General features: G+C 36.9%; 1 pseudogene across 1 annotated transcript in view; it reads left to right on the plus strand.

Annotated features, from left to right (window-relative positions):
- Window positions 1-10105: 10105 nt before the first annotated feature.
- LOC309978594 (transmembrane emp24 domain-containing protein 7-like) overlaps window positions 10106-27997 on the plus strand; it is a 108858-nt pseudogene continuing 90966 nt past the window's right edge. The window contains exon 1 of the transcript in view: window positions 10106-10243. The product of the transcript in view is annotated as a transmembrane emp24 domain-containing protein 7-like (transcript). The remainder of the gene's footprint in view (window positions 10244-27997) is intronic.

A 27997-nucleotide genomic window follows, 5' to 3' on the forward strand; every position in this document is an offset into this window, starting at 1 on the left:
ATGTAATGAGGCTTTTAAAATTTCTCCTCAATACACATAGTTTCTTATACAGTAATCTTGGGTGAGGTAGAGTGAGGTTATAGTAATTATAGGGCCATATTTTACAAAATTATCTTTTCAGGCATATACAGTATAATTTCTTACAAAGAAAATAACCTTGTAATATGCTTCTTTCTTTCTGATTTTTTTCCTCTTAATTGGAGAAGAAATCATACCAAGGAGAGTGATTATAAGAGAATATGAGTATCTATTCCCCTGCTTAGTGACACCAAAGAAACAACTTCTTTCAAAAAGGGCAAGACAAGAAGTGATTTACTTAACAAAAATATTCAATTATAAGGGAATCATCTGCAGTTCTGTTTCAGCAATACTCTCTATTCTTACTAATACACATTCTCTGTCTCAAAATCTGAAAGTATAAATGAATAAAGCATTAATGTTCCCTATGCCTTTTAGTTTTTGTGGAACAATATATGTCAAAGTCTAAAATCAGGAAAAAAAAGAGTGATCAGTTTTATTGAAATATTAGTGTGGATGATTCACAAGTTGAATAATTGAAGATAAATTAGACTCCAAGTGACTGCCAGGGTCGCTGGTTTTCTCAGAAGCCATGTTTATAAACAAAGGGAAAAATGAGAAATATGTGGCAAAAATGAGGAAAATGCTGGAACTCCAGAGCCTCACTGTAACACACCTCACAGACCTTATAAGACCTGACTCTGATTTTACCCATGGAAACCTCAAACATGGGCCTTAAAGAATCCAGATTACTTAGATCCTCAGACTAAAAAAGTATCCCAAACCACTATAAAGACCCCTGAATAATAACACTACTTCACATTATTATATTTTACATTTTACCAAGACACATCGACCTATATTTTTCTATACTTCATGCACAACTCCACAAGGTAGAGATAGAAAGAGGAATTACCCTAATTCCACAATAAAGAAATTAAGCCTGAGAAAGTCCTCATGGCTTTCCAAGGAAACCTATGTTAAATGGTAAAATGAAGATTCAAATTCAGGCTTTATGATAACATGACCTGTGCTCTATTTATTTCACTACAGAGGAGTGTGAGGTGAATCAGAGGATCTGCAGATAGTCAAAAAATGCATCAGGAGAGGGTGAACATAAATGTAAAAATCCTCAACAAAATACTAGCAAACAGGGTCCAACAGCAAATTAAAAGGATCATACACCATGATCAAGTGGAGTTTATCCCAGGATTGCAGGAATCTTCAATATGTGCAAATCAATCAATGTGATACACCATATTAATAAACTGAAGGATAAAACCATATAATAATCTCAATAGATGCAGAAAAAGCTTTTGACAAAATTCAACACGCATTTATGAAAAAAAAAACCCTCCAGAAAGTAGGCATAGAGGGAACTGACCTCAACATAATAAAGGCCATATATGACAAAACCACAACTAACATCATTCTCAATGGTGAAAAACTGAAACCATTTCCACTAAGATCAGAAAAAAGACAAGGTTGCTCACTCTCACCAGTATTATTCAACATAGTTTTGGAAGTTTTAGCCATAGGAATCAGAGAAGAAAAAGAAATAAAAGGAATCCAAATTGGAAAAGAAGAAGTAAAACTGTCACTCTTTGCAGATGACATGATACTATAAATAGAGAATCTTAAAGATGCTACCAGAAAACTACTAGAGCTAATCAATGAATTTGGTAAAATAGCAGGATACAAAATTAATACAAAGAAATCTCTAGCATTCCTATACACTAATGATGAAAAATTTGAAAGAGAAATTAAGGAAACACTCCCATTTACCACTGCAACAAAAAGAATAAATTACCTAGGAATAAACCTACCTAAGGAGACAAAATACTTGTATGTAGAAAACTATAAGACACTGGTGAAAGAAATTAAAGAGATGGAGAGATATACCGTGTTCTTGAATTGGAAGAATCAACATTGTGAAAATGAATACACTACCCAAAGCAATCTACAGATTCAATGCAATCTCTATCAAACTACCAATAGCATTTTTCACAGAACTAGAATCAGAAATTTCACAATTTGTATGGAAAAAAAAGACTCCGAATAGCCAAAGCAATCTTGAGAGGAAAAAAAAAATGGAGCTGTAGGAATCAGGCTCCCTGACTTCAGACTATACTACAAAGCTGCAGTAATCAAGATAGTATGGTACTGGAGCAAAAACAGAAATATAGATCAATAGAACAGGATAGAAAGCCCAGAGATAAACCCATGCACATATGGTCACCTTATCTTTGATAAAGGTGGCAAGAAAATTCAATGCATAAAATACAGCCTCTTTAATAAGTGGTGCTGGGAAAACTGGACAGCTACATTAAAAGAATGAAATAAAAACACTCCCTAACACCGTATACAAATATAAACTCAAAATGGATTAAAGACCTAAATGTAAGGCCAGACACTATAAAACTCTAAGAGGAAAAAATAGGCAGAACACTCTCTGACATAAATCACAGCCAGATCCTTTTTGATCTACCTCCTAGAGAAATTGAAATAAAAACAAAAATAAACAAATGGGAACTAATGAAACAAATATTTTACACAACAAAGGAAACCATGTACAAGACGAAAAGACAACCCTTAGAATGGGAGAAAATATTTGCAAACGAAGCAACTGATAGAGGATTAATCTCCAAAATATATAAGCAGCTCATGCAGCTCAATATCAGAAAAACAAACAACCCAATCCAAAAATGCCTAGACGACCTAATAGACATTTCTCTAAAGAAGATATACAGATTGCCAACAAAAACATGAAAGAATGCTCAACATCATTAATCATTAGGAAATGCAAATCAAGACTAAAAAAAGGTATCACCTCACACAGGGTAGCATGGCCATCATCAAAACATCTACAAACAATAAATGCTGGGGAGGGTGTGGAGAAAAGGGGACCTCTTGCACTGTTAGTGAGAACGTAAATTGATACAGCCACTATGGAGAACAGTATGGAGGTTCCTTAAAAATACTAAAAGTAGAATTACCATACGACCCAGCAATCCCACTATTGGGCATATACCCTGAGAAAACCATAATTCAAAAAGAGTCATGTAGCACAATGTTCATTGAAGCTCTATTTACAATAGCCAGGACATGGAAGCAACTAAAGTGTCCATTGACAGATGAATGGATAAAGAAGATGTGGCACATATATACAATGGAATATTACTCAACCATATAAAGAAATGAAATTGAGTTGTTTGTACTGAGGTGGATCAACATAGAGACTGTCATACAGAGTGAAGTAAGTCAGAAAGAGACAAATAAATACTGTATGCCAACCCATATATGTGGAATCTTAAAAAAAAAAAAGTTTTGAAGAACCTAGCACCAGGACAGGAATAAAGACACAGATGCAGTGAATGGATTTGAGGACACAGGGAGGGGAAAGGTAAGCTGGGATGAAGTGAGAGTGGCATGGACTTATATATACCAACAAATGTAAAATAGATAGCTAGTGGGAAGTAGCCGCATAGCACAGGGAGACCAGCTCTGTGCTTTGTGACCACATAGAGTGGTGGAATAGGGATGGTGGGAGGGAGATGCAAGAGGGAAGAGATATGGGGATATATGTATATGTATAGCTGATTCACTTTTTTATAAAGCACAAATTAACACACCAGTGTAAAGCAATCATATTCCAATAAAGATGTTAAAAATAAATAAATAAAAGCAGCAGTTTTCAGGGCTTCAGAAATTACCCAATGTGCTCACCAGAGGGCACACCAAAGCAACAAAGGAGCAAACAGCAAGTATCATGTGACTGGTGAACAATCCTTGTTCATATCACTCATTCATTTGGGTAAACATGTATTGGACACTAAGTGTATGCCAGACACTTGTTAATCACAGAGAGTGCAGTGGTGAGTGTGATCTCTCATGAGATGCCTGTGTGATGCAAGAAATAATGAGGGATGTGAAAAATATTCTTTTTCATGGAAGTGGAAGATATGATATCCTGGGCAGAGACAAGTGTCAGTGATACCTTGTACGTGGTTATTTTTGCGATCCTGGTTTTTCCCTAGGGTGATGTGTCCTGGTGTATGTGCCTTACATTTGGGTGGGCTGCTCCTGGTTTCTGTTATTAATTTTGGCAGTTACCCCTTGTCTAGTACTTATCCAAATTCCCAGCCATTCCAATTACAAGATTGACTAAATATTTACCCTTTCTCTTCACTTCACTTTAAAAGGCCGTGAAATTTGAGGTTCAAAGGAATAGAGGTGAGCCTTTCTAATCTGAAAGGGTCCTAGGTTTTCTTGAGGACTACTGCAGTCCACTTGCAATATCACAGTAATGCCAACTCAGAGAATAACTGGAAAAGTATTCCGTATCTGTGTATCTCCTTGACATAGGAATTATCAGTTTCAAAAATAAAAAGAAAGAAACTGCTTGAAAACTGTCTTTTATTAGGTTCTTTTGGAGGAGGTAGGTGTTTGACAAACTTCTCAATATCTTCTAAAATTAGTATCTACCTCTTCTTGGGCAAATTATTCCATTTATTATGGGAGATAAAGAATTATGCTCTTCATTTATATATTCAAAAAGCAACAGCCTATCTGCGGGGAGAGGAAATTGGATGAAGGTTGTCAAAAGGTACAAACTTCCAGTTATAAGATAAATAAGTAATAGGGATGTAATGTACAAACTGAGAAAGATAATTAACACTGCTATGTGTTACATATGAAAGCTGTTAAGAGAGTAAGCCATAAATTCTCATCACAAGGAAAAGGATGTGTTTTCTACTTCTTTAATTTTGTCTCTCTATGAGATGTTGGATGTTCACTAAACTTATTGTGATCATCATTAAATGATTTATGTAAGTCAAATCATTATGCTGTATGCCTTAAATGTACACAGTGCTGTACACCAATTATATGTCAATAAAACTGGAAGAAAATATTAAAAATTTACAAACAAAAATAAAATTTTATATAAAAAAATGTCATGTACCACAATGTTCATTGCAGCACTATTTACAATAGCCAGGACATGGAAGCAACCTAAGTGTCCATCAACAAATGAATGACTGAAGATGATGTGGCACATATATACAATGGAATATTACTCAGCCATAAAAAGAAACAAAATTGAGCTATTTGTAGCGAGGTGGATGGACTTAGAGTCTGTCATTCAGAGTGATGTAAGTCAGAAAGAGAAAAACAAATACCATATGCTAACACATATATATGGAATCTAAAAAAAAATGGTTCTGAAGAACCTAGGGGCAGGACAGGAATAAAGATGAAGACGAACAAAATGGACTTGAGGACATGGGGAGGGGGAAGGGTAAGCCAGGACGATGTGAGAGAGTGGCATTGACATATATATACTATCAATTGTAAAATAGATAGCTAGTGGGAAGCAGCCGTATACTACAGGGAGATCAGCTCGGTTCTTTGTGACCACCTAGAAGGGTGGGATAGAGAAGGTGGGAGGGAGACACAAGAGGGAGGGGATATGGGGATATATGTATACGTATAGCTGATTCACTTTGTTATACAGCGGAAACTAATACAACATTGTAAAGCAATTATACTACAGTAAAGATGATAGAAAAAGAAAAACAAAACATGAACTATTAAAAAAAGTGCATCAGGAATGGCAGGGTCTACCCTCTGTAGATTATACACATTTTAAAAAAAGCTTTCATCCTAACTTTTGCTGAGTCAATTATCTGTATCTAACCTATTTAATGGAACACTCATTAGACTCCAGGATACACTGGTCTCTTTGATTATGCTACTTTCCAAGAGGGATAATTGCAAGAAGATTTGACATAAAGCTTTTATGTGTAAGCAAAACATCTTGGTGTGGAAAGAAAAGAAAAAATGGAACAGTTACTGTGTACCTAGCACTTTGTCCACTTTATATGCAATTTGTAATCCTTACAACATTTTAGGAGGTTAATACTCTTATTATCCCCTTTATTCAGATAAGGTAACTGAAACCTACAGAAGTTAGGTAACTTGCACTAGATCATAAAGCTAGTAAATGCTAGAGTTAGGATTCAAACTAGGCTCTATGTGGGTTCAAATACCATGTTTTACCCATTATATAATTCTATATAAATGTAAGAACTACTTTTTGCACAGTATTGTTTTATTTTCCAAACTATTTTCATATAATTTTATATACAAATGTTATCTGAACCACCCCCAAACTTTCCCAACAATTTCTTCTTAAAAAGAGGCATGGAAATCAATATCCTCAATTGACAGATTAGGAACCTAAGAGATAGAGAATTCAAGTGACCTACTAAAGATCTTACAGAGATATAGTTGATAGGGTCAGGACTCAGTATAAATGTTCTGTGTTATTTGCATTTAAACCATTCTGTCTAATAGAGAAAGATAATCAATAAAATAAAACAAGGTAAATTATATTAAATGGCAAAAAGAAAAAAAACCTGTTGCAATAGAATAACTATGCATAACATTATCAACAGAAATCAAAAGGAGCAATAAGTTTTGAAGTTCGGGCTTTGGATGAAATACAAAGAAAAATAATATATAAATCACAACTTTTAAAAGTATAAGGCATTGAAAAACATGAAACTGCACTCACTTTTATGTTGTGAAAAAGATAAAGATGTGGGTTGGAAACAGGGGAGAGGAGGAAAAGATAAAAAGTATAAGATAAGAAGAGAAAAAAAGGGAGCAATACTGGCTCAAGGACAAAAACCTAGGACAGGTGGTTTGCAGTTACTGGGTCGAGGGTGACCTTTGTTCAAGAAAGAATATTTCAGTAATGAAAAGTTTCTAACAGTATACCCCTAATTGCCTAATTCAGTGGCCTTTTCTGAGTTTTCGTCAAGCAGAAGTCCTTTTCAAATTTGCTCAATATCCTTGTAATTAATCTTGTTCTCCCTACTTTTCTGTGATATGGGACTTTTCTGGCTCTTCTTCTTCAGTGTATAAGGACACTTGCCTTAGTTTTATCAATAACTTATGCTATGAACTTGGACTAGTCATTTCTCTCTGAAATGAATTCTTCAAAATTAGAATGTCAAAGTGCATATTTAAGGTCCTTTCCAGTTCTAGAGAACCATGATTCTGTAATCACTTCCTTTAATGATAATTTTCCCAACCTTAAATCAGCATTTATTACTGGGATTTCTTAGCTCACACTGAAGGCTTTCATTTGATAACAAGGTATGACTTTCAAAACTCTGTCACCTTTTCTCCCAAATACCAGACCTCTTTATGCAAATCTCTCCACCTGATGTCCCATAGACACCTCAAATAAACTCTTCTTATCTGTAAACTTACTCTTCTTCCCACATCCCTTTGTGTCTTTAGTAATATCATAATCTTCTCCAGGTCAAGCCTCTTAAGGTCTATAACTCAGCACTATCTTCCATTCTCCTTTCACATAAAGTCAAATAATAATTGTATCAGGTTTAACTATGAAAGTTTCTTGTATTCATACGATTACTGTTTTGTCAGTGATCTGGTTTAGGTACTCATGTTTAAGTACTAGTGTTCAAAACTATTAAAACAGTTTTCTACTCTCCACCTTTTGCCCCACCCCCACCCCAGATCTCTAACTCTTTCTTTCAAGCCATGCCTTGAGGCAGCTAGAACTAACTTCCTTTGATGTAAGCTTAATGATGTTTGGTGAATTACAACTCATAAAGCACTTAAAATTGTTCCTGTAGCACAATTAAGCGGTATATAAATGTTGGCTATTATTATGATTCCCCTTCACAAATAACTCTGAAAACTTCCTTTGATATACAAAGAAAAATTCTATGTTTCTTAGATTAGCATATAATAATCATTACAGTTTGATATCAGCTTATCTGTCCAGTTGTATTATGTATAATATCTCACTGGACAGGAAAATATTTAATTGCCTTATTTTCACACATATCCATTTTAAGGGGAAATTATCCAGTCTGTGGCCACTATTTCATTCATGTCAAGTGACCCTATTCTCCTCATCCATCTCCCACCATACCATAGTTATTTGTATGATGGTTATGTATCCATCATATTTTAGAGCATCCAGTAGGGCTATCAATTATATTTTATGGCCTATCACAAAACAAAAATCAGTCCAAAATATTTTAGTTTTCTTAAGAATTTGAACTAATAAAATGGTGGAGAATTTCCCAGCTGGCAGTAAGAAGGGGAAAAATTGATAATGAAGGGAGAAATAAACATGAGTAGCCATGATGAGCCATATGAAAGATGAAGCTACATGTGGGCAAAAACTAAGCAGAAGAAAAATTAGTTGATTGGGATGGAAAGCAAAGAAAAAAAATTACACTGAGAGGAGATATGCCATAAGAAACCAGGGCCAACTGGTTCCTTAGAGAATTTTAAACAGTACAGGAATAACTTGTTTTATTTTGCTTCATATTATTGTACTTCAAAGATATATTGTGCTTTTTACAAATTAAAGGTTTGTGGCAGCCCTGAAAGCATATCAATGCCATTATTCCAACAGCACTTACTCACTTCATGTCTCTGTGTCACCTTTTGATAATTCTTACAATATTTCAAACATTTTTGTTATTATTATATTTGTTATGGTGATCTGTTATCAGTGATCTTTGATGTTACTCTTGTAATTGTTATGCAGGACAAAAATCACATCCATATAAGATGGTGAACTTAATCAATAAATATTTTGTGTGTTCTGACTGCTCTACTGACAAGCCATTCACCAGTTTCTCTCCCTTTCCTCAAGCCTCCCTATTTCCTGAGACAAAACAATATTGAAATTAGGCCAGTTAATAACCCTACAATGGCCTCTAAGTGTTCAAGTAAAAATAGTAGTGCCATGTTTCTCACTATAAATCAAAAGCTAGAAATGATTAAGTTTAGTGAGGAAAGTATTCAAAAGCTAAGATAGGCTGAAAGCTAGTCCTATTGCATCAGATAGTTAGCCAAGTCGTAAATGCAAAGGAAAAGTGTTTGAAGAATATTAAAAGTGCTACTCTAATGAACACATGAATGATAAGAAAGTGAAACAGCCTTATTGCTGATATAAAGTTTTAGTGGTCTGGAGAGGAGATAAAACCAGCCACAACATTCCCTTAAGCCAAATACAGATCAAGACCCCAACTCTCTTCAATTCTATAAAGGCTGAGAGAAGAGACAATGCTGCAGAAAAACAATTTGAAGCTAGCAGAGGTTGGCTTATGAGGTTTAAGGAAAGAAGCCATCTCCATAACATAAAAGTACAAGGTGAAGCAGCAAGTGATGATGTAGAAGCTGCAGCAAGTTATCCAGAAGATCAAGCTAAGATAATTAACTAAGTGGCTACACTAAACAACAGATTTTAAATGTAGACAAACATCCTTCTATTGGCAGAAGATTCTGTTTAGGACTTTCATAGCTAGAGAGAAGTCAATGCCTGGCTTCAAAGCTTCAAAGGACAGACTGACTCTCTTGGTACAGGCTAATAATGCAGCTGGTGATTTAATGTTAAAGCTAATATTCATTTTATTTTCGGAAAATCCTAAGGCCTTTAAGAATTATACTAAATCTACTCTGCTATGCTCTATAAGTGGAACAACAAAGCTTGGATGACAGCACATCTGTTTACAACTTAGTTTACTGAATATTTTAAGCCCACTGTTAAGATCTACTGCTCAGAAAAATAACTATTTCTTTCCAAATATTATGTACTGCTCATTGACAAAGCACCTGGTCACCCAAGAGCTCTGATGGAGATATAAAATGAGATTAATGTTGTTTTCATGTCTGCTAACACAACATGCATTCTGCAGCTCATGGTTCAAGGAGTAATTTCAACTTCAAGTATTGTTATTTAAGAAATACCTTTTATAAGGCTATAGCTGCCATAGATAGTGATTCCTTTGGTGGATCTGAGCAAAGCAAATACAAAAGGTTCTGGAAAAGAATCACCATTCTATATACCATTAAGAACACTTCTGATTCATGGGAAGAGGTTATGTCAGTGGAGGAAGTAACTACAGATGTGGTAGAAATAGCAAGAGAACTAGAATTAGAAGTGTAACATGAAGCTGTGACTGAATTGCTGCAATCACAAACTAATGGATGAAGAATTGCTTCTTATAGATGAACAAAGTGGTTTCTGGAAATGGAAACTACTCCTGGAAAAGATGCTGTGAAGATTGTTGAAATGGCAACAAAGGATTTAGGATATTACAGAAAGTTGGTTGATAAAGCAGTGAAAGGGTTTGAGTGGATTGACTCCAATTTTGAAAGAAGTTCTACTGTGAGTAAAATGGTATCAAATACCATTTCATGCTCAGATAAATCATTCATGAAAGGAAGAGTTGATCAATATGGCAAACTTTATTGTTGTCTTGGTTTAAGAAATGGCCACAGCCACCTCAACCTTTAGCAACCACCACCCTGATCAGTCAGCAGCTGTCAACATTGAGGCAAGAACCTCCACCAGAAAAATGATTACAACGGGCTGAAGGCTCAGATAATTTTCAGCATAGAGCATTTTTAATTAAGTATGTACATTGTTTAGGTATAATGCCCACTTAATAGACTACAATATAGTATAAACATAATTTTTATATTTTTGGAAACTCAAAAAATTCATGTGACTCACTTTATTATGATATTCACTTTATTGCTGGGTCTGGAACTGAACCTGCAAAATCTCCGATGTATGCCTGTAGCTAGATCCTAGAGCTGCTTCTGTTCAGATGACTTCTCCATTTTAATACACATTCAGTCATACTCCATTAATTCTTGAGTTAGTTTAAATATCTCCATTCCATATAACAAACACCCCATTTCAATCCCACCTCCCTCAAAATCTAACCCAGATTTTTTGTTCAGATTGAATCTTTCCTTCTAAAACAGCTCCCCAATTACATTGTTTAGTTCTGAAATATCATTAATCCTACTCACCTTTGTATGAAACTGACATGTGTGTCAGTCTCCCTGATTAGATTTAGATAGGATTTTACTCACATCGTGCTCTTTGTTCACTTAAAAAAAATAGTGAGTTATTTCTCCAGGAAAAAAAATAGTTTTACTCCAGATCGACAAAGAATGGCAATTAGGGGTCTGCAACCATGGTGAGCAATGTGCAAGTCTCCACACAGCGAAGAGAGGAGAACTCTTTTAAAGAGCGGAAAAGAGAGTTGGAAAGGCTATATTGAACAAAGAGTTCATTGGGAGAGTTGAGAGTTCAAAGTATAGTGGCTTTTACATTTGCTGAGTTGTGATATTCTCTCATTATCTGAGCTCTTGCCTGGCAAGAAGAGGAAGACTCTTTTTTCCTTTTGGGCTCAGCTATTATTGCAGATCTTGAGAGCTCCCTTTTCTGTCCTCCTGAATCTATTTTAACTGAGGTTTCTGTTTATTAATTTTCATATCCTCCAAGAGTGGATACTTAGTAAGTATTTAACTGACTGAAGGGCTGCAATGAACTGAATAAATTAAAATTCACTGAGGTGTTCAAGCAGAGGCCAGAAAAATCTGTCAGAGAATCTGTAGCAGATACCCTTACATTGGGTGAGTGGACTCAGAGGCTTATGAGACTTTTTCTACTTAATCAAAATATATTTAATAAATTTGTGTTTTCACAGTGATAATCAGAGATTAAATCCATCAATCCATATATTCCTTTATAGGAATAATGTCCAGAACTTGTAATGATAGGGAATACCCATGGACCATTTACATATGAGGAGGACGAAATTGTTTAGGGGACAACTATTAAAATCAGAAATTTTCCAAATATTTAGGCAACATTCACCTTGTATAATTGAAATCTTGCATGCATGGAGAAAAGTAATTGAATATTGTACTGACTATTATAAAAAAAAGGCTTTCTTTAAGCAATACTCCTTTTTAATTAAAAATGAAAATAAGCCTAATAGTTTTTGAATAAAAAGTAAAGTCAAATTCTTTTCTAAGTGGTCAAGGAAAGACCTCATATCTTGTTGATTGTTTTCATTGTATTTAAAAGCTCTTTTTTTGTCTTTTTTTATTTTTAACATCTTTATTGGAGTATAATTGCTTTCCAATGGTGTGTTAGTTTCTGCTTTATAACAAAGTGAATCAGTCATACATAAACATATGTTCCCATATGTCTTCCCTCTTGCGTCTCCCTCCCTCCCACCCTCCCTATCCCGCCCCTCCAGGCTGTCACAAAGCACCAAGCCAATATCCCTGTGCCATGTGGCTGCTTCCCACTAGCTATCTACCTTACTACGTTTGTTAGTGTGTATATGTCCATGACTCTGTCTCGCCCTGTCACAGCTCACCCTTCCCCCTCCCCATAACCTGAAGTCCGTTCTCTAGTAGGTCTGCTCCTTTATTCCTGCCTTACCCCTAGGTTCTTCATGACCTTTTTTTTTTCTTAAATTCCATATATATGTGTTAGCATACGGTATTTGTCTTTTTCTTTCTGACTTACTTCACTCTGTATGACAGACTCTAGGTCTATCCACCTCATTAAAAATAGCTCAATTTCGTTTCTTTTTATGGCTGAGTAATATTCCATTGTATATATGTGCCACATCTTCTTTATCCATTAATCCGATGATGGGCACTTAGGTTGTTTCCATCTCCGGGCTATTGTAAATAGAGCTGCAATGAACATTTTGGTACATGACTCTTTTTGAATTTAGGTTTTCTCAGGGTATATGCCCAGTAGTGGGATTGCTGGATCGTATGGTAGTTCTATTTTAATTTACAATTTTTCTTATTTCTCCAAATAGAACAGTAGTGTTTTATCACCTGTGGTGCTGGGAAATTTCTCTATAACCTATGAGAACTCTTTTTATATTACTGAATCTTCCATTGTATACATCCATTGTAAAGCAATTATACTCCAATAAAGATGTTTAAAAAAAAGATATTATTGAATCTTAACAATGTTTTTAAAAAGGGGTTAGAGAGAGAGACATTCAAGATGGCAGAAGAGTAAGACGCAGAGATCACCTTCCTACCCACAAATACATCAGAAATACATCTACATGTGGAACAACTCTTACAGAACACCTACTGAACGCTGGCAGAAGACCTCAGATTTTCCAAAAGGCAAGAAACTCCACACATACTTGGGTATAGCAAAAGAAAAAAGAAAAAACAGAGACAAAAGAATAGGGACAATACCTGCACTACTGGGAGGGAGCTGTGAAGGAGGAAAAGATGCCACACTAGGAACCCCCTTCACTGGCAGAGACGGAGTGGGGGTTGATGAGAGGGGAAGCATCAGAGCCACAGAGGAGAGTGCAGCAACAGGGGTGCAGAGGGCAAAGTGGAGAGATCCCCGTAAAGAGGATCTCTGCCTACCAACACTCACCAGCCTGAAAGGCTTGTCTGCTCACCTGCCATGAAAAGTGGGACCTGGGAGCTGAGGCTACCTCTTCGCAGGTCACATCCCAGGGAGAGGACAGGGATTGGCTGTGTGAACACAGCCTGCAGGGGGCAAATACACCACAGAGAGAGGGGAGGGAGTCTGGGAAAAAGTCCGGACCTGCCTAAGAGGCAAGAGACCATTGTTTATGAGTGTGTGAGGAGAGGGGATTCAGACCACTGCCTAAATGAGCTCCAGAGATGGGCGCGAGCAACGGCTATCAGCGCAGACACCAGAGACAGGCATGAAACGCTAAGGCTGCTACTGTAGCCACCAAGAAGCCTGTGAACAAGCACAGGTCACTATCCACAGCTCCCCTCCCGGGAGTCTGTGCATCCCACCACTGCCAGGGTCCAGCGATCCAGGGACAACTTCCTCAGGAGAACGCTCAGCATGCCTCAGGCTGTTGCAACATCACACAGGCCACTGCAGCTGCAGGCTCGCCCCGAACTCTGTACCGCTTCCTCCCCTTGGCCTGAGTGAGACAGAGACCCCTAATCAGCTGCTTCTTTAACCCAGTCCTGTCTGAGTGAAGAACAAATGCCCTCAGTGACCTACACGTAGAGGTGGAGCCAAATCCAAAGCTGAACCCCAGGAGCTGTGCGAACAAAGAAGAGAAAGGGAAATCTCTCCAAGTAGCCTCAGGGGCAGCAGATTAAGTCTCTTCAATCAACTTGAAGTACCCTGCATCTGTGGAATACTTGAATAGACAGTGAATCATCCCAAAATTGAGGCAGTGGACTTGGGAGCAACTATACATATATATATATACATATATATGTATATATTTTTTTCATTCTTCGTTTTTTCTGAGGGTGTATGCTTCTTTCTGTGATTTTGTCGGTATAGCTTTGCTTTTATTACTTATCTTAGGGTCTGTCTGTACCTTCTTTTTTATTATTATAGCTTTTAGTGCTCATTATCATTGGTGAATTTGTTTTTGGTTTGGTTCCTCTCTTCTTTCATTCCTTTTTTTTCTTTTTATATTATTTTTAATTTTTTAAAAAATTTAATATTTATAATTTATTTTTCAATTTTAATAACTTTTATTTTATTTTATTCTTTCTTTCTTTCCTTTTTTTAATCCCTTTCCTTCTGAGCTGTATGACTGACAGGGATTTGGTGCTGGCCAGGTGTCAGACTTGTGCTTCTGAGGTGGGAGAGCTGAGTTCAGGACATTGGTGCTCCAGAGACCTCCAGGCTCCATTTAATGTCAAATGGTGAAAGATCTCACAGAGATCTCCATCTCAATGCTAAGCCCCAGCTCCACTCAATGACCAGCAAACTACAGGACAGTACACCCTATGCCAAACAACTAGCAAGACAGGAACACAACCCCACCCATTAGCAGAGAGGCTGCCTAAAATCATAATAAGTCCACAGACACCCCAAAACAGCACCACCGGATGTTAACCTGCCCACCAGAAAGATGAGATCCAGCCTCATCCACCAGAACACAGGCACTAGTCCCCTCCACCAGGAAGCCTACACAACCTACTGAACCAACATTAGCCACTGGGGGCAGAGACCAAAAACAACAGGAATTATGAACATGCAGCCTGCTAAAAGGAGACCCCCCAAACAGTAAGTTATACCAAATGAGAAGACAGAGTAACACACAGCAGATGAATGAGCAAGGTAAAAACTGACCAGAGCAAACAAATGAAGAGGAAATAGGCAGTCTACCTGGAAAATAATTCAGAGTAATGATAGTAAAGATGATCCAAAATCTTGGAAATTGAATGGATAAAACAAAATAAAAGTTTAACAAGGACCTAGAAGAACCATAACACAAACAAACAATGATGAGCAACACAATAAATGAAATTAAAAATTCTCTAGAAGGAATCAATAGCAGAATAACTGAGGCAGAAGAACGGATAAGTGACCGGGAAGATAAACTAGTGGAAATAACTACTGCAAAGTAGAATAAAGAAAAAGGAATGAAAAGAATTGAGGACACTCACAGAGACCTCTGTGACAACATTAAATGCACCAACATTTGACTTTTAGGGGTCCCAGAAGAAGAAGAGAAAAAGAAAGGGACTGAGAAAATATCAGAGATATTTGAAGAGATTATAGTTGAAAACTTCCCTAATATGGGAAATAATATAGTTAATCAAGTCCAGGAAGCACAGAGAGCATCATACAGAATAAATCCAAGGAGAAACTTTCCAAGACACATATTAACCAAACTAGCAAAAATTAAATACAAAGAAAATATATTAAAAGCAGCAAGGGAAAAGCAACAAATTACATACAAGGGAATTCCCATAACATCAAGAGCTGAATTTTCAGAAGAACTCTGCAAGCCAGAAGGGTGTGACCGGAAATATTTAAAGTGATGAAAGGGAAAAACCTACAACCAATACACCACACAGGAAGGATTTCATTCAGATTCAAAGGGGAAATTAAAAACTTTACAGGCAAGAAAACCTAAGAAAATACAGCACCAACAAACCAGCTTTACAACAAATGCTAAAGGAACTTCTCTAGTCAGGAAACACAAGAGAAGGAGACCTACAATAACAAACCCAAAACAAATAAGAAAATGGTAATAGGAGCATACATATCGATAACTACCTTAAATGTAAAAGGATTAAAGCTCCAACCAAAAGACATAGACTGGCTGAATGGATACAAAAACAAGACCCATATGTATGCTGTTTACAGGAGACACACTTCAGAGCTAGGGACACGTACAGACTGAAAGTGAGGGGATGGAAAAAGATATACCATACAAATGGAAATCAAAAGAAAGCTGGAGTAGCAATTCTCATATCAGACAAAATAGACTTTAAAATAAAGGCTATTACAAGAAACAAAGAAAGACACTACAACTGATCAAGGGATCAATCCAAGAAGAAGACATAACAGTTGTAAATATGTACCCATCATAGGAGCAACCCAATACTTAAGGCAAATGGTAACAGCCATAAAAGGGGAAATCAACAGTAACAAAATCATAGTAGGGGACTTTAACACCCCATTTTAACCAATGGACAGATCATCCAAAATGAAAATAAATAGGGAAACACAAGCTTTAAATGATATATTAAACAAGGTGGACTTAATTGATATTTATAGGACATTCCATCCAAAAAACAACAGAATACTCATTCTTCTCAAGTGCTCATGGAACATTCTCCAGGAGAGATCATATCTTGGGTCACAAATCAAGCCTTGGTAATTTAAGAAAATTGAAATTCTATCAAGTAACTTTCCAGAACACAATTCTATGAAACTAAGTATTAATTACAGAAAAGAACTGTAAAAAATACAAACACATGGAGGCTAAACAATACAATACTAAATAAGCAAGAAATCATTGTAGAAATGAAAGAGGAAAGCAAAAAAAAACCTAGAAAAAATTGACAATGAAAACACGACGACACAAAATCTATGGTTTGCATGAAAAGCAGTTCTAAGAGGGAAGTTTATAGCAATACAATCCTACCTTAAGAAACAAGAAACATCTCAAATAAAGAACCTAAACTTACACCAAAATCAATTAGAGAAAGAATAACAAAAGAACCCCAAAGTAAGCAGAAGGAAAGAAATCATAAAGATCAGATCAGAAATAAATGAAAAAGAAATGAAGGAAACAATAGCAAAGATCAATAAAACTAAAATCTGGTTCTTGGAGAATATAAACAAAATTGATAAAGCATTAGTCAGACTCACCAGGAAGAAAAGGGAGAAGACTCAAATCAATAGAATTAGAAACAAAAACGGAGAAGTAACAACTGACACTGCAGAAAAAGAAAGGATAATGAGAGATTACTACAAGCAACTCTATGCCAATAAAATGGACAACCTGGAAGAAATGAACAAATTCTTAGAAAAGCACAACCTTCTGAGGCTGAACCAGGCATATATAGAAAATATAAACAGACCAATCACAAGCACTGAAATTGAGACTGTTATTAAAAATCTTCCAACAAATAAAAGCCCAGGACCAGATGGCTTCAGAGGCAAATTCCTTCAAACATTTACAGAAGAGCTAACACCTCTCCTTTTCAAACTCTTCCAAAATATAGCAGAGAGAGGAACACTCCAAACTCATTCTACGAGGCCACCACCACCATGATACCAAAACCAGAAAAGATGTGAAAGCAAACAAAAACTACAGGCCAATATCACTGATGAACATAGATGCAAAAATCCTCAACAAAATACTAGCAGAAAGAGTCCAACAGCACATTAAAAGGATCATACACCATGATGAAGTGGATTTATTCCAGGAATGCAAGGATTCTTCAATATATGCAAAACAATCAACGTGATACACCATATTAACAAATTGAAGGAGAAAAACCATTTGATCACCTCAATAGATCCAGAAAAACTGTCAACAAAATTCAACACCCATTTAGGTAAAAACCCTCCAGAAGCAGGCATAGAGGGAACTTACCTCAACATAATAATGTCCATATGTTACAAACCCACATCCAACATTGTTCTCAATGGTGAAAAACTGAAAACACTTCCTAAAATTTCAGGAATAAGACAAGGTTGTCCACTCTAACCACTATTATTCAACACAGTTTTGGAAGTTTTAGCCACTGTAACCAGAGATGAAAAAGAAATAAACGGAATCCAAATCAGAAAAGAAGTAAAGCTGTCACTTTTTGCAGATGACATGATACAACACATAGAGAATCCTAAAGACTCTACCAGAAAACTAATAGAGTGAATCAATGAATTTGGTAAAGTACAGGATACAGAATTAATGCACAAAAATCTCTAGAATCCCTATACACTAATGATGAAAAATATGAAAGAGAAATTAAGGAAACACTCCCAATTACCATTGCCACAAAAAGAATAATATACCTAGGAATAAACTTACCTAAGGACACAAAATACCTGTATGCAGAAAGCTATGACACTGATGAAATAATTAAAGATGATACAAAGTGATAGAGAGATATACCATATCCTTGGATTAGAAGTATCAACACTGTGTAAAATGACTACACAACCCAAAGCAATCTACAGATTCAATGTAATTCCTATCAAATTCCCAATGGCATTTTTCACAGAACTACAACAAAAAATTTCAGAATTTGTATGGATACACAAAGGACTCCGAATAGCCAAAGCAAACTTGAGACAGAAAAGTGGAGCTGGATGAGTCAGGCTCCTAGACTTCAGACTATACTATAAAACTACAGTAATCAAGACAGTATGGTACTGGCACAAAAACAGAAATATAGATAAATGGAACAGCATAGAATCTCAGAATCCCAGAGACAAACACACACTTATGTTCACCTTATCTTTTTTTTTTTACATCTTTATTGGAGGATAATTGCTTTACAATGGTGTGTTAGTTTCTGCTTTATAACAAATTGAATCAGTTATACATATACATATGTTCCTATATCTCTTCCCTTTTGTGTCTTCCTCCCTCCAACAAACCTTATCCCACCACTCTAGGGGGTCACAAAACACCAAGCTGATCTCCCTGTGCTATGCGGCTGCTTCCCACTAGCTATCTATTTTACATTTGGTAGTGTATATATGTCCATGCCACACTCTCACTTTGTCACAGCTTACCATTCCCCATCCCCATATCCTCAAGTCTATTCGCTACTAGGTCTGTTTCTTTATTCCCGTCTTACCCCGAGGCTCTTCATTACCTTATTTTTTTTGTTTTTCTTAGATTCCATATATATGTGTTAGCATATGGTATTTGTTTTTCTCTTTCTGACTTACTTCACTCTGTATAACAGACTCTAGATTCATCCAGTTCACTACAAATATCTCAATTAAGTTTCATTTCATGGCTGAGTAATATTCCATTGTATATATGTGCCACATCATTTATTTATTTTTTACATCTTTATTGGAGTATAATTGCTTTACAATAGTGTGTTAGTTTCTGCTTTATAACAAAATGAATCACTTATACATATGTTCAAATATCTCTTCCCTTTTGCATCTCGCTACCTCCCATCTTTCCTATCCCACCCCTCTAGGTGGTCAAAAGTCACCGAGCTGATCTCCCTGTGCTATGCGGCTGATTCCCACTAGCTATCTATTTTACATTTGGTAGTGTATATATGTCCATGCCACTCTCTCACTTTGTCACAGCTTACCCTTCCCCCTCCCCATATCCTCAAGTCCATTCTCTAGTACGTCTGTGTCTTAATTCCTGTCTTACCCCTAGATTCTTCAAGACATTTTTTTTCTTAGATTCCACATATATGTGTTAGCATACGGTATTTACTTTCTCTTTCTGACTTACTTCACCCTGTATGAAAGACTCTAGGTCCATCCACCTCATTACCAATAGCTCAAGTTCATTTCTTTTTATGGCTGAGTAATATTCCATTGTATATATGTGTCACATCTTCTTAATCCATTTATCTGATGATGGACACTTAGGTTGTTTCCATCTCTTGGCTATTGTAAATAGAGCTGCAATGAATATTTTGGTACATGACTCTTTTTGATTTATGGTTCTCACAGGGTATATGCCCAGTAGTGGGATTGATGGGTCATATGGTAGTCTGTTTATAGTTTTTTAAGGAACCTCCATACTGATCTCCATAGTGGCTGTACCAATTCACATTCCAACAAGCAGTGAAAGAGTGTTCCCTTTTCTCCACACCCTCTCCAGCATTTATTGTTTCTAGATTTTTTGATGATGTCCATTCTGACTTGTGTGAGATGATATTTCATTGTAGTTTTGATTTGCATTTCTCTAATGATTAATGATGTTGAGCATTCTTTCATGTGTTTGCTGGCACTCTGTATATCTTCTTAGGAGTAATGTCTATTTAGGTCTTCTATGCATTTTTGGATTGGGTTGTTTGTTTTTTTTGTTATTGAGCTGCATGAGCTGCTTGTAAATTTTGGAGATTAATTCTTTTTCAGTTGCTTCATTTGTAAATATTTTCTCCCATTCTGAGGGTTGTCTTTTGGTCTTGTTTATGGTTTACTTTACTGTGCAAAAGCTTTGCAGTTTTGTTAGGTCCCATTTGTTTATTTTTTTTTTGTATTTCCATTTCTTCAAGAGTTGAGTCCAAAAGGATCTTGCTGGGATTTATATCATAGAGTGTTCTGCCTATGTTTTCCTCTAAGAGTTTGATAGTTTCTGGCCTTACATTTAGGTCTTTATTGCATTTTGAGCTTATTTTTTTGTATGGTGTTAGGAAGTTATCTAATCTCATACCTTTATATGTACCTGTCCAGTTTTCCAAGCACCACTTATTGAAGAGGCTGTCCTTTCTCCACTGTACTTTCCAGTTTCCTTTGTCAAAGATAATGTGAACATATATTCGTGAGTTTATCTCTGGGCTTTCTATCCTGTTCCATTGATCTATCTTTCTGTTTCTGTGCCAGAACCATACTGTCTTGATTACTGTAGCTTTGTCGTATAGTCTTAAGTCAGGGAGTCTGATTCCTCCAGTTCCGTTTTTCATTCTCAAGATTGCTTTGGCTATTCTGGATCTTTTGTGTTTCCATACAAATTGTGAATTTTTTTGTTCTAGTTCTGTGAAAAATGCCTGTGGTAGTTTGACAGGGATTGCATTGAATCTGTAGATTGCTTTGTGTAGTAGAGTCATTTTCACAATGTTGATACTTCCAATCCAAGAACATGGTATATCTCTCCATTTATTTGTATAATCCCTCATTTCTTTCATCAGTGTCTTAGAATTTTCTGCATAGAGGTCTTTTGTCTCCTAAGGTAGGTTTATTCCTAGATATTTTATTCTTTTTGTTGCAGTGGTAAATGGGAGTGTTTTCTGATTTCACTTTCAGATTTTTCATCATTAGTGTATAGGAATGCCAGAGACTTGTGTGCATTAATTTTGTATCCTTCTACTTTACCAACTTCATTGATTAGCTCTAGTAGGTTTCTGGTAACATCTTTAGGATTTTCTATATATAGTATCATGTCATCTGCAAACAGTGACAGCTTTACCTCTTCTTTTCCGATTTGGATTCCTTTTATTTTCTTTTCTTCTCTAATTGTTGTGGCTAAAACTTCCAAAACTATGTTGAATAATAGTAGTGAGTGTTGGCAACCTTGTCTTGTTCCTAATCATAGTGGAAATGCTTTCAGTTTTTCACCATTGAGGACGATGTTGGCTCTGGGTTTGTCATACATGGCCTTTATTTTGTTGAGAAAAGTTCTCTCTATGCCTATATTCTGGAGGGTTTTTATCATAAATAGGTGTTGAATTTTGTCAAAAGTTTTTCTGTATCTATTGAGAAAACCACATGGTTTTTCTCCTTCAATATGTTAATATGGTGTATCACATTTTTTGATTTTCGTATATTGAATAATCCTTGCATTTCTAGAATAAACCCCACTTGATCATGGTGTATGATCCTTTTAATGCGCTGTTGGACTCTTTCTGCTAGAATTTTGTTGAAGATTTTTGCATCTATTTTCATCAGTGATATTGGCCTGTAGTTTTATTTCTTTGTGACATCTTTGTCTGATTTCGGTATCAGGGTGATGGTGGCCTCGTAGAATGAGTTTGGGAGTGTTCCTCCCTCTGCTATATTTTGGAAGAGTTTGAGAAGGATAGTTGTTATATCTTCTCTAAATGTTTGATAGAATTCGCCTGTGAAGTTATCTGCTCCTGGGGTTTTGTTTGTTGGAAGAATTTTAATCACAGTTTCAAATTCAGTGCTTGTGATTTGTGTGTTCATATTTTCTATTTCTTCCTGATTCAGTCTTGACAGCTTGTGCTTTTCTAAGAATTTGTCCATTTCTTCCATGTTGTCCATTTTATTGGCATAGAGTTGATTGTAGTAATCTCTCATGATCTTTTGTATTACTGCAGGGTCAGTTGTTACTTCTCCTTTTTCATTTATATTTCTATTGATTTGAGTCTTTTACCTTTTTTCCTGATGAGTCTGGCTAATGTTTTATGAATTTTATTTATCTTTCAGAAAACCAGCTGTTAGTATTATTGATCTATGCTATCATTTCTTTCATTTCTTTTTAATTTATTTCTGATATGATCTTTATGATTTCTTTCCTTCTGCTAACTTTGGAGGTTTTTTTGTTCTTCTTTCTCTAATTGCTTTAGGTGCAAGGTTAGATTGTTTATTCGAGATGTTTCCTGTTTCTTAAGGTAGGATTGTATTGCTATAAACTTCCCTCTTAGAACTGCTTTTGCTGCATCCCATAGGTTTTGGATCATCGTGTCTCCATTTTCACTTGTTTCTAGGTAATTTTTTAATTTCCTCTTTGATTTCTTCAGTGATCACTTCGTTATTAAGTAGTGTATTGTTTACCCTCCATGTGTTTGTATTTTTTACAGATCTTTTACTGTAATTGATATCTAATCTCATACCACTGTGGTTGGCAAAGATACTTGATACAATTTCAATTTTCTTAAGTTTACCAAGGCTTGATTTGTGGCCCAGATATGATGTCTCCTGGGAAATGTTCCATGAGCACTTGAGAAAAATGTGTATTCTGTTGTTTTTGGATGGAATGTCCTATAAATATCAATTAAGTCCATCTTGTTTAATATATCATTTAAAGCTTGTGTTTCCTTCTTTTTGGATGATATGTCCATTGGTGAAAGTGCGGTGTTAAAGCCCCCTACAATAAATTTGTTACTATCGATTTCCCCATTTATGGCTGTTAGTATTTGCCTATGTATTGAGGTTCTCCTTTGTTAGGTGCATAAATATTTACAATTGTTATATCTTCTTCTTGGATCGATCCCTTGATCATTATGTAGTGTCCTTCCTTGTCTCTTCTAATACTCTTTATTTTATAAAGTCTATTTTTTCTGATATGAGAATTGCTACTCCAGCTTTCTTTTGGTATCAATTTGCATGGAATATCTTTTTCCATCCCCTCACTTTCAGTCTGTATGTGTCTCTAGGTCTGAAGTAGGTCTCTTGTAGACTGCATATATATGGGTTTTGTTTTTGTATCCATTCAGCCCATCTGTGTCTTTTGTTGGGAGCATTTAATCCATTTACATTTAAGGTAATTATCGATACGTGTGTTCCTATTCCCATTTTCTTAATTGTTTTAGGTTTGTTATTATAGGTCTTTTCCTTTCCTTGTCTTTCTTGCCTTGAGAACATCCTTTAGCATTTGTTGTAAAGCTGGATTTGTGATGCTGAACTCTCTCAGCTTTTGCTTTTCTTTGAAGCTTGTAATTTTCCCATCAAATCTGAGTAAGATCCATGCTGGGTAGAGTAATCTTGGTTGTAGGTTTTTCTCCTTCATCACTTTAAATATTTCCTGTCAGTCCCTTCTGGCTTGCAGAGCTTCTTCTGAAAGGTCAGCTGTTAACCTTATGGGGATAATCTCGTGTGTTATTTGTTGTTTTTCCCTTGCTGCTTTTAATATGTTTTCTTTGTGTTAATTTTTGACAGTTTGATTTATATGTGTCTTGGCGTGTTTCTCCTTGGATTTATCCTGTACGGGACTCTCTGTGCTTCCTGGACTTGATTAACTATTTCCTTTCCCATATTAGGGAAGTTTTCAACTATAATCTCTTCAAATATTTTCTCATTCCCTTTCTTTTTCTCTTCTTCTTTTGGAACCCCTATAATTCGAATGTTTGTGCATTTAATGTTGTCCCAGAGGTCTCTGAGACTGTCCTCATTTCTTTTCACTCTTTTTTCTTTATTCTGCTCTGCAGTAATTATTTCCACTATTTTATCTTCCAGGTCACTTATCCATTCTTCTGCCTCAGTTATTCTGCTACTGATCCCTTTTAGAGTATTTTTAATTTCATTTATTGTGTTGTTCATCGTTGCTTGTTTCCTCTTTTGTTCTTCTAGGTCCTTGATAAATGTTTCTTGCATTTTCTGTATTCTGTTTCTAAGATTTTGGATCATCCTGACTATCATTATTCTGAATTCATTTTCAGGTAGACTGCCTATTTCCTCTTCATTTTTTAGGTTTGGTGGGTTTTTATCTTGCTCCTTCATCTGCTTTTTGTTTCTCTGTCTTCTCATTTTGGTGATCTTACTGTGTTTGGGGTCTCCTTTTTTGCAGGCTGCAGGTTTTTTGTTCCCATTGTTTTTGGTGTTTGTCCCCAGTGGCTAAGATTGTTTCAGTGGGTTATGTAGGCTTCCTGGTGGAGGGGACTAGTGCCTGTGTTCTTGTGGATGAGGCTTGATCTTGTCTTTTGGGTGGACAGTTCCGTTTCTGGTGGTGTATTTTGTGGTGTCTGTGGCCTTATTATGGTTTTAGCCAGCCTGTCTACTAATGGGTAGGTTTGTGTTCCTCTCTTGCTAGTTGTTTGGCATAGGGTATCCAGCACTGTAGCTTGCTGGTCGTTGAGTGAAGCTGGATGTTGGTGTTGAGATGGAGATCTCAGGGAGATTTTCGCCATTTGATATTACGTGGAGCTGGGAGGTGTCTTGTGGACCACTGTCCTGAAGTTGGCTCTCTCACCTCAGAGACAGAGCGCTGACTCCTGGCTGCAGCACCAAGAGCCTTTCATACACACGGCTCAGAATAAAATGAAGAAAAAGTAGAAAAAACGAAATAAAGGGGATAAAATAAAGTAAGGTAAAATAAAATAAAGTTATTAAAATAAAAAAATAATTATTAAGAAAAAAATTTAAAAAAACCCAAAACGGTTGGATAGAACCCTAGGACAAATGGTGAAAGCAAAGCTGTACAGACAAAATCTCACACAGAAGCATACAAATACACACTCACAAAAAGAGGAAAAGAGGGAAAAATAATAAATCTTCCTCACAAAGTCCACCTCCGCAATTTGGGATCATTAATTACCTATTCAGGTATTCCACAGTTGCAAGGCACTTCAAGTTGATTGTGGAGATTCAATCCACTGCTCCTGTGGCTGCTGAGAGAGATTTCCCTTTCTCTTCTTTGTTCGCACAGCTCCCGGGGCTCAGCTTTGGATTTGCATGTAGGTTGCCGCCTTTGCATGTAGGTTGCCTGAGGGTGTCTTTTCTTCGCTCAGAGAGGGCAGTGTTAAAGGAGCCGTTGCTTCGGGGGCTCTGGCTCATTCAGGCCAGGGTGGAGGGAGGGGTACAGAGTGTGGGGTGAGCCTGTGGCGGCAGAGGCCAGCGTGACGTTGCACCAGCCTGAGGCGTGCTGTGCTTTCACCCAGGGAAGTTGTCCCTGGATCCCGAGAAACTGGCAGTGGCGGGCTGCACAGGCTCCCTGAAACAGAGGTGTGGATAGTGACCTGTGCTTGCACACAGGCTTCGTGGTGGCAGAAGCAGCAGCCTTAGCGTCTCATGCCCGTCTCTGCTGTCCACACTGTTAGCTGCGGCTCACGCACGTCTCTGGAGCTCTTTTAAGCAGCGCTCTTAATACCCTCTCCTTGAGCACCAGGAAAAAAAGAGGGAAGAAAAAGTCTCTTGCCTCTTCGGCAAGTCCAGACTTTTTCCTGGACTCCCTCCCAGCTAACCATAGTGCACTGACTCCTTCCGTCTGTGTTCACGCTGCCAGTCCTCTCCGTGAGCTCCGACAGAAGCCCGCCTCTCAGGCTGGTGAGTGCTGGTAGGCACTGATCCTCTGTGCAGAAATCTCTCCACTTTGTCCTCTGAACCCCTGTTGCTGTGCTCTCCTCCACAGCTCCGAAGCTCCCCCTCTCCACCACGTACAGTCTCCGCCCGTGAAGGGGCTTCTAGTGTGTGGAAAGCTTTCCTCCTTCACGGCTCCCTCCCGCTGGTACAGGTCCTGTTCCTATTCTTTTGTCTCTGTTTATTCTTTTTTCTTTTGCCCTACCCAGGTACATGGGGAGTTTCTATCCTTTTCAGAGGTCTGAGGACTTCTACCAGCGTTCAGTAGGTGTTCTGTAGGAGTTGTTCCACGTGTCGATGTATTTCTGATGTATCTGTGGGGAGGAAGATGATCTCCGCATCTTACTCTTCTGCCATTTTCCCCTCTCTCCCACATCTTCTTTATCCATTCATCTGTCGGTGGACACTTAGTTTGCTTCAATGTCTTGGCTACAGTAAACAGAGTTCAAAGAACATTTTGGTACATGATTCGTTTTGAATTATGGTTTTCTCAGGGTATAGGCCCAGTAGTTGGATTGCTGGGTTATATGATATATATATTTTATTTTTAGTTTTTTTTTTTTTTTTTTTTTTTTTTTTGCAGTATGCAGGTCTCTCACTGTTGTGGCCTCTCCCGTTGTGGAGCACAGGCTCCAGACGTGCAGGCTCAGCGGCCGTGGATCATGGGCCTAGCCGCTCTGCGGCATGTGGGATCTCCCGGAACCGGGGCACAAACCCGTGTCCCTGTATCGGCAGGCAGACTCTAAATCACTGCGCCACCAGGGAAGCCGTTATTTTTAGTTTTTTAATGAACCTCCATACTGTTCTCCATAGCGGCTGTATCAATTTACATTCCCACCAACAGTGCAAGAGGGTTCCCTTTTCTCCACACCCTTTCCAGCATTTAGTGTTTCTAGATGTTTTGATGATGACTATTCTAACTGGTGTGAGATGATATCTCATTGTAGTTTTGATCTGAACTTCTCTAATGATTAATGATGTTGAGCATTCTTTCATGTGTTTGTTGGCAATCTGTATATCTTCTTTGGAGGAATGTCTATTTAGGTCTTCTGCCCATTTTTGGATTGTGTTGTTTGTTTTTTTGTTATTGAGCTGCATGAGCTGCTTGTACATTTTGGAGATTAATCCTTTGTCAGTTGCTTCACTTAAAAATATTTTCTCCCATTCTGAGGGTTGTCTTTTGGTGTTGTTTATGGTTTCCTTTGCTGTCCAAAAGCTTTTAAGTTTCATTAGATCCCATTTGTTTATTTTTGTTTTTATTTCCATTTCTCCAGAAAGTGGGTCAAAAGGATCTTGCTGTGATTTATGTTGTAAAGTGTTCTACCTATGTTTTCCTCAAAGAGTTTGATAGTGTCTGGCCTTATATTTAGGTCTTTAATCCATTTTGAATTTATTTTTTGTGTATGGTGTTAGGGAGTATTCTAATTTCATCCTTTAACATGTACCTGTCCAGTTTTTGAAGCACCACTTATTGAAGAGGCTCTTTTCTCCACTTTATATTCTTGCCACCTTTATCAAAGATAAGGTGACCATATGTGTGTGGGTTTATCTCTGGACTCTCTATCCTGTTCCATTGGTCTATAATTCTGTTTTGTGTCATTACCATACTGTCTTGATTACTGTAGCTTTGTAGTATAGTCTGAAGGCAGGGAGCCTGATTCCTCCAGCTCCATTTTTCATTCTCAAGATTGCTTTGGCTCTTCGGGGTCTTTTGTGTTTCCACACAAATTGTGAAATTTTTTATCTACTTCTGAGAAAAATTCAAGTGGTAGTTTGATAGGGATTGCATTGAATCTGTAGATTGCTTTGGGTAGTAGAGTCATTTTCACAGTATTGATTCTTCCAATCCAAGCATACGATATATCTCTCCATCTATTTGTATCATCTTTAATTTCTTTCATCAGTGTCTTATAATTTTCTGCATACAGGTCTTTTGTCTCCTTAGGTAGGTTTATTCCTAGATATTTTATTCTTTTGTTGCAATGGTTAATGGGAGTATTTTCCTAATTTCATTTTCTGATTTTTCATCATTAGTGTATAGGAATGCCAGAGATTTCTGTGCATTATTTTTGTATCCTGTTACTTTACCAAATTCATTGATTTGCTCTAGTAGTTTTCTGGTGACACCTTTTTAGG

This window comes from Leucopleurus acutus, assembly GCF_964270905.1.
Source record: "Leucopleurus acutus genome assembly, chromosome: X".
Taxonomy (NCBI): domain Eukaryota; kingdom Metazoa; phylum Chordata; class Mammalia; order Artiodactyla; family Delphinidae; genus Leucopleurus; species Leucopleurus acutus.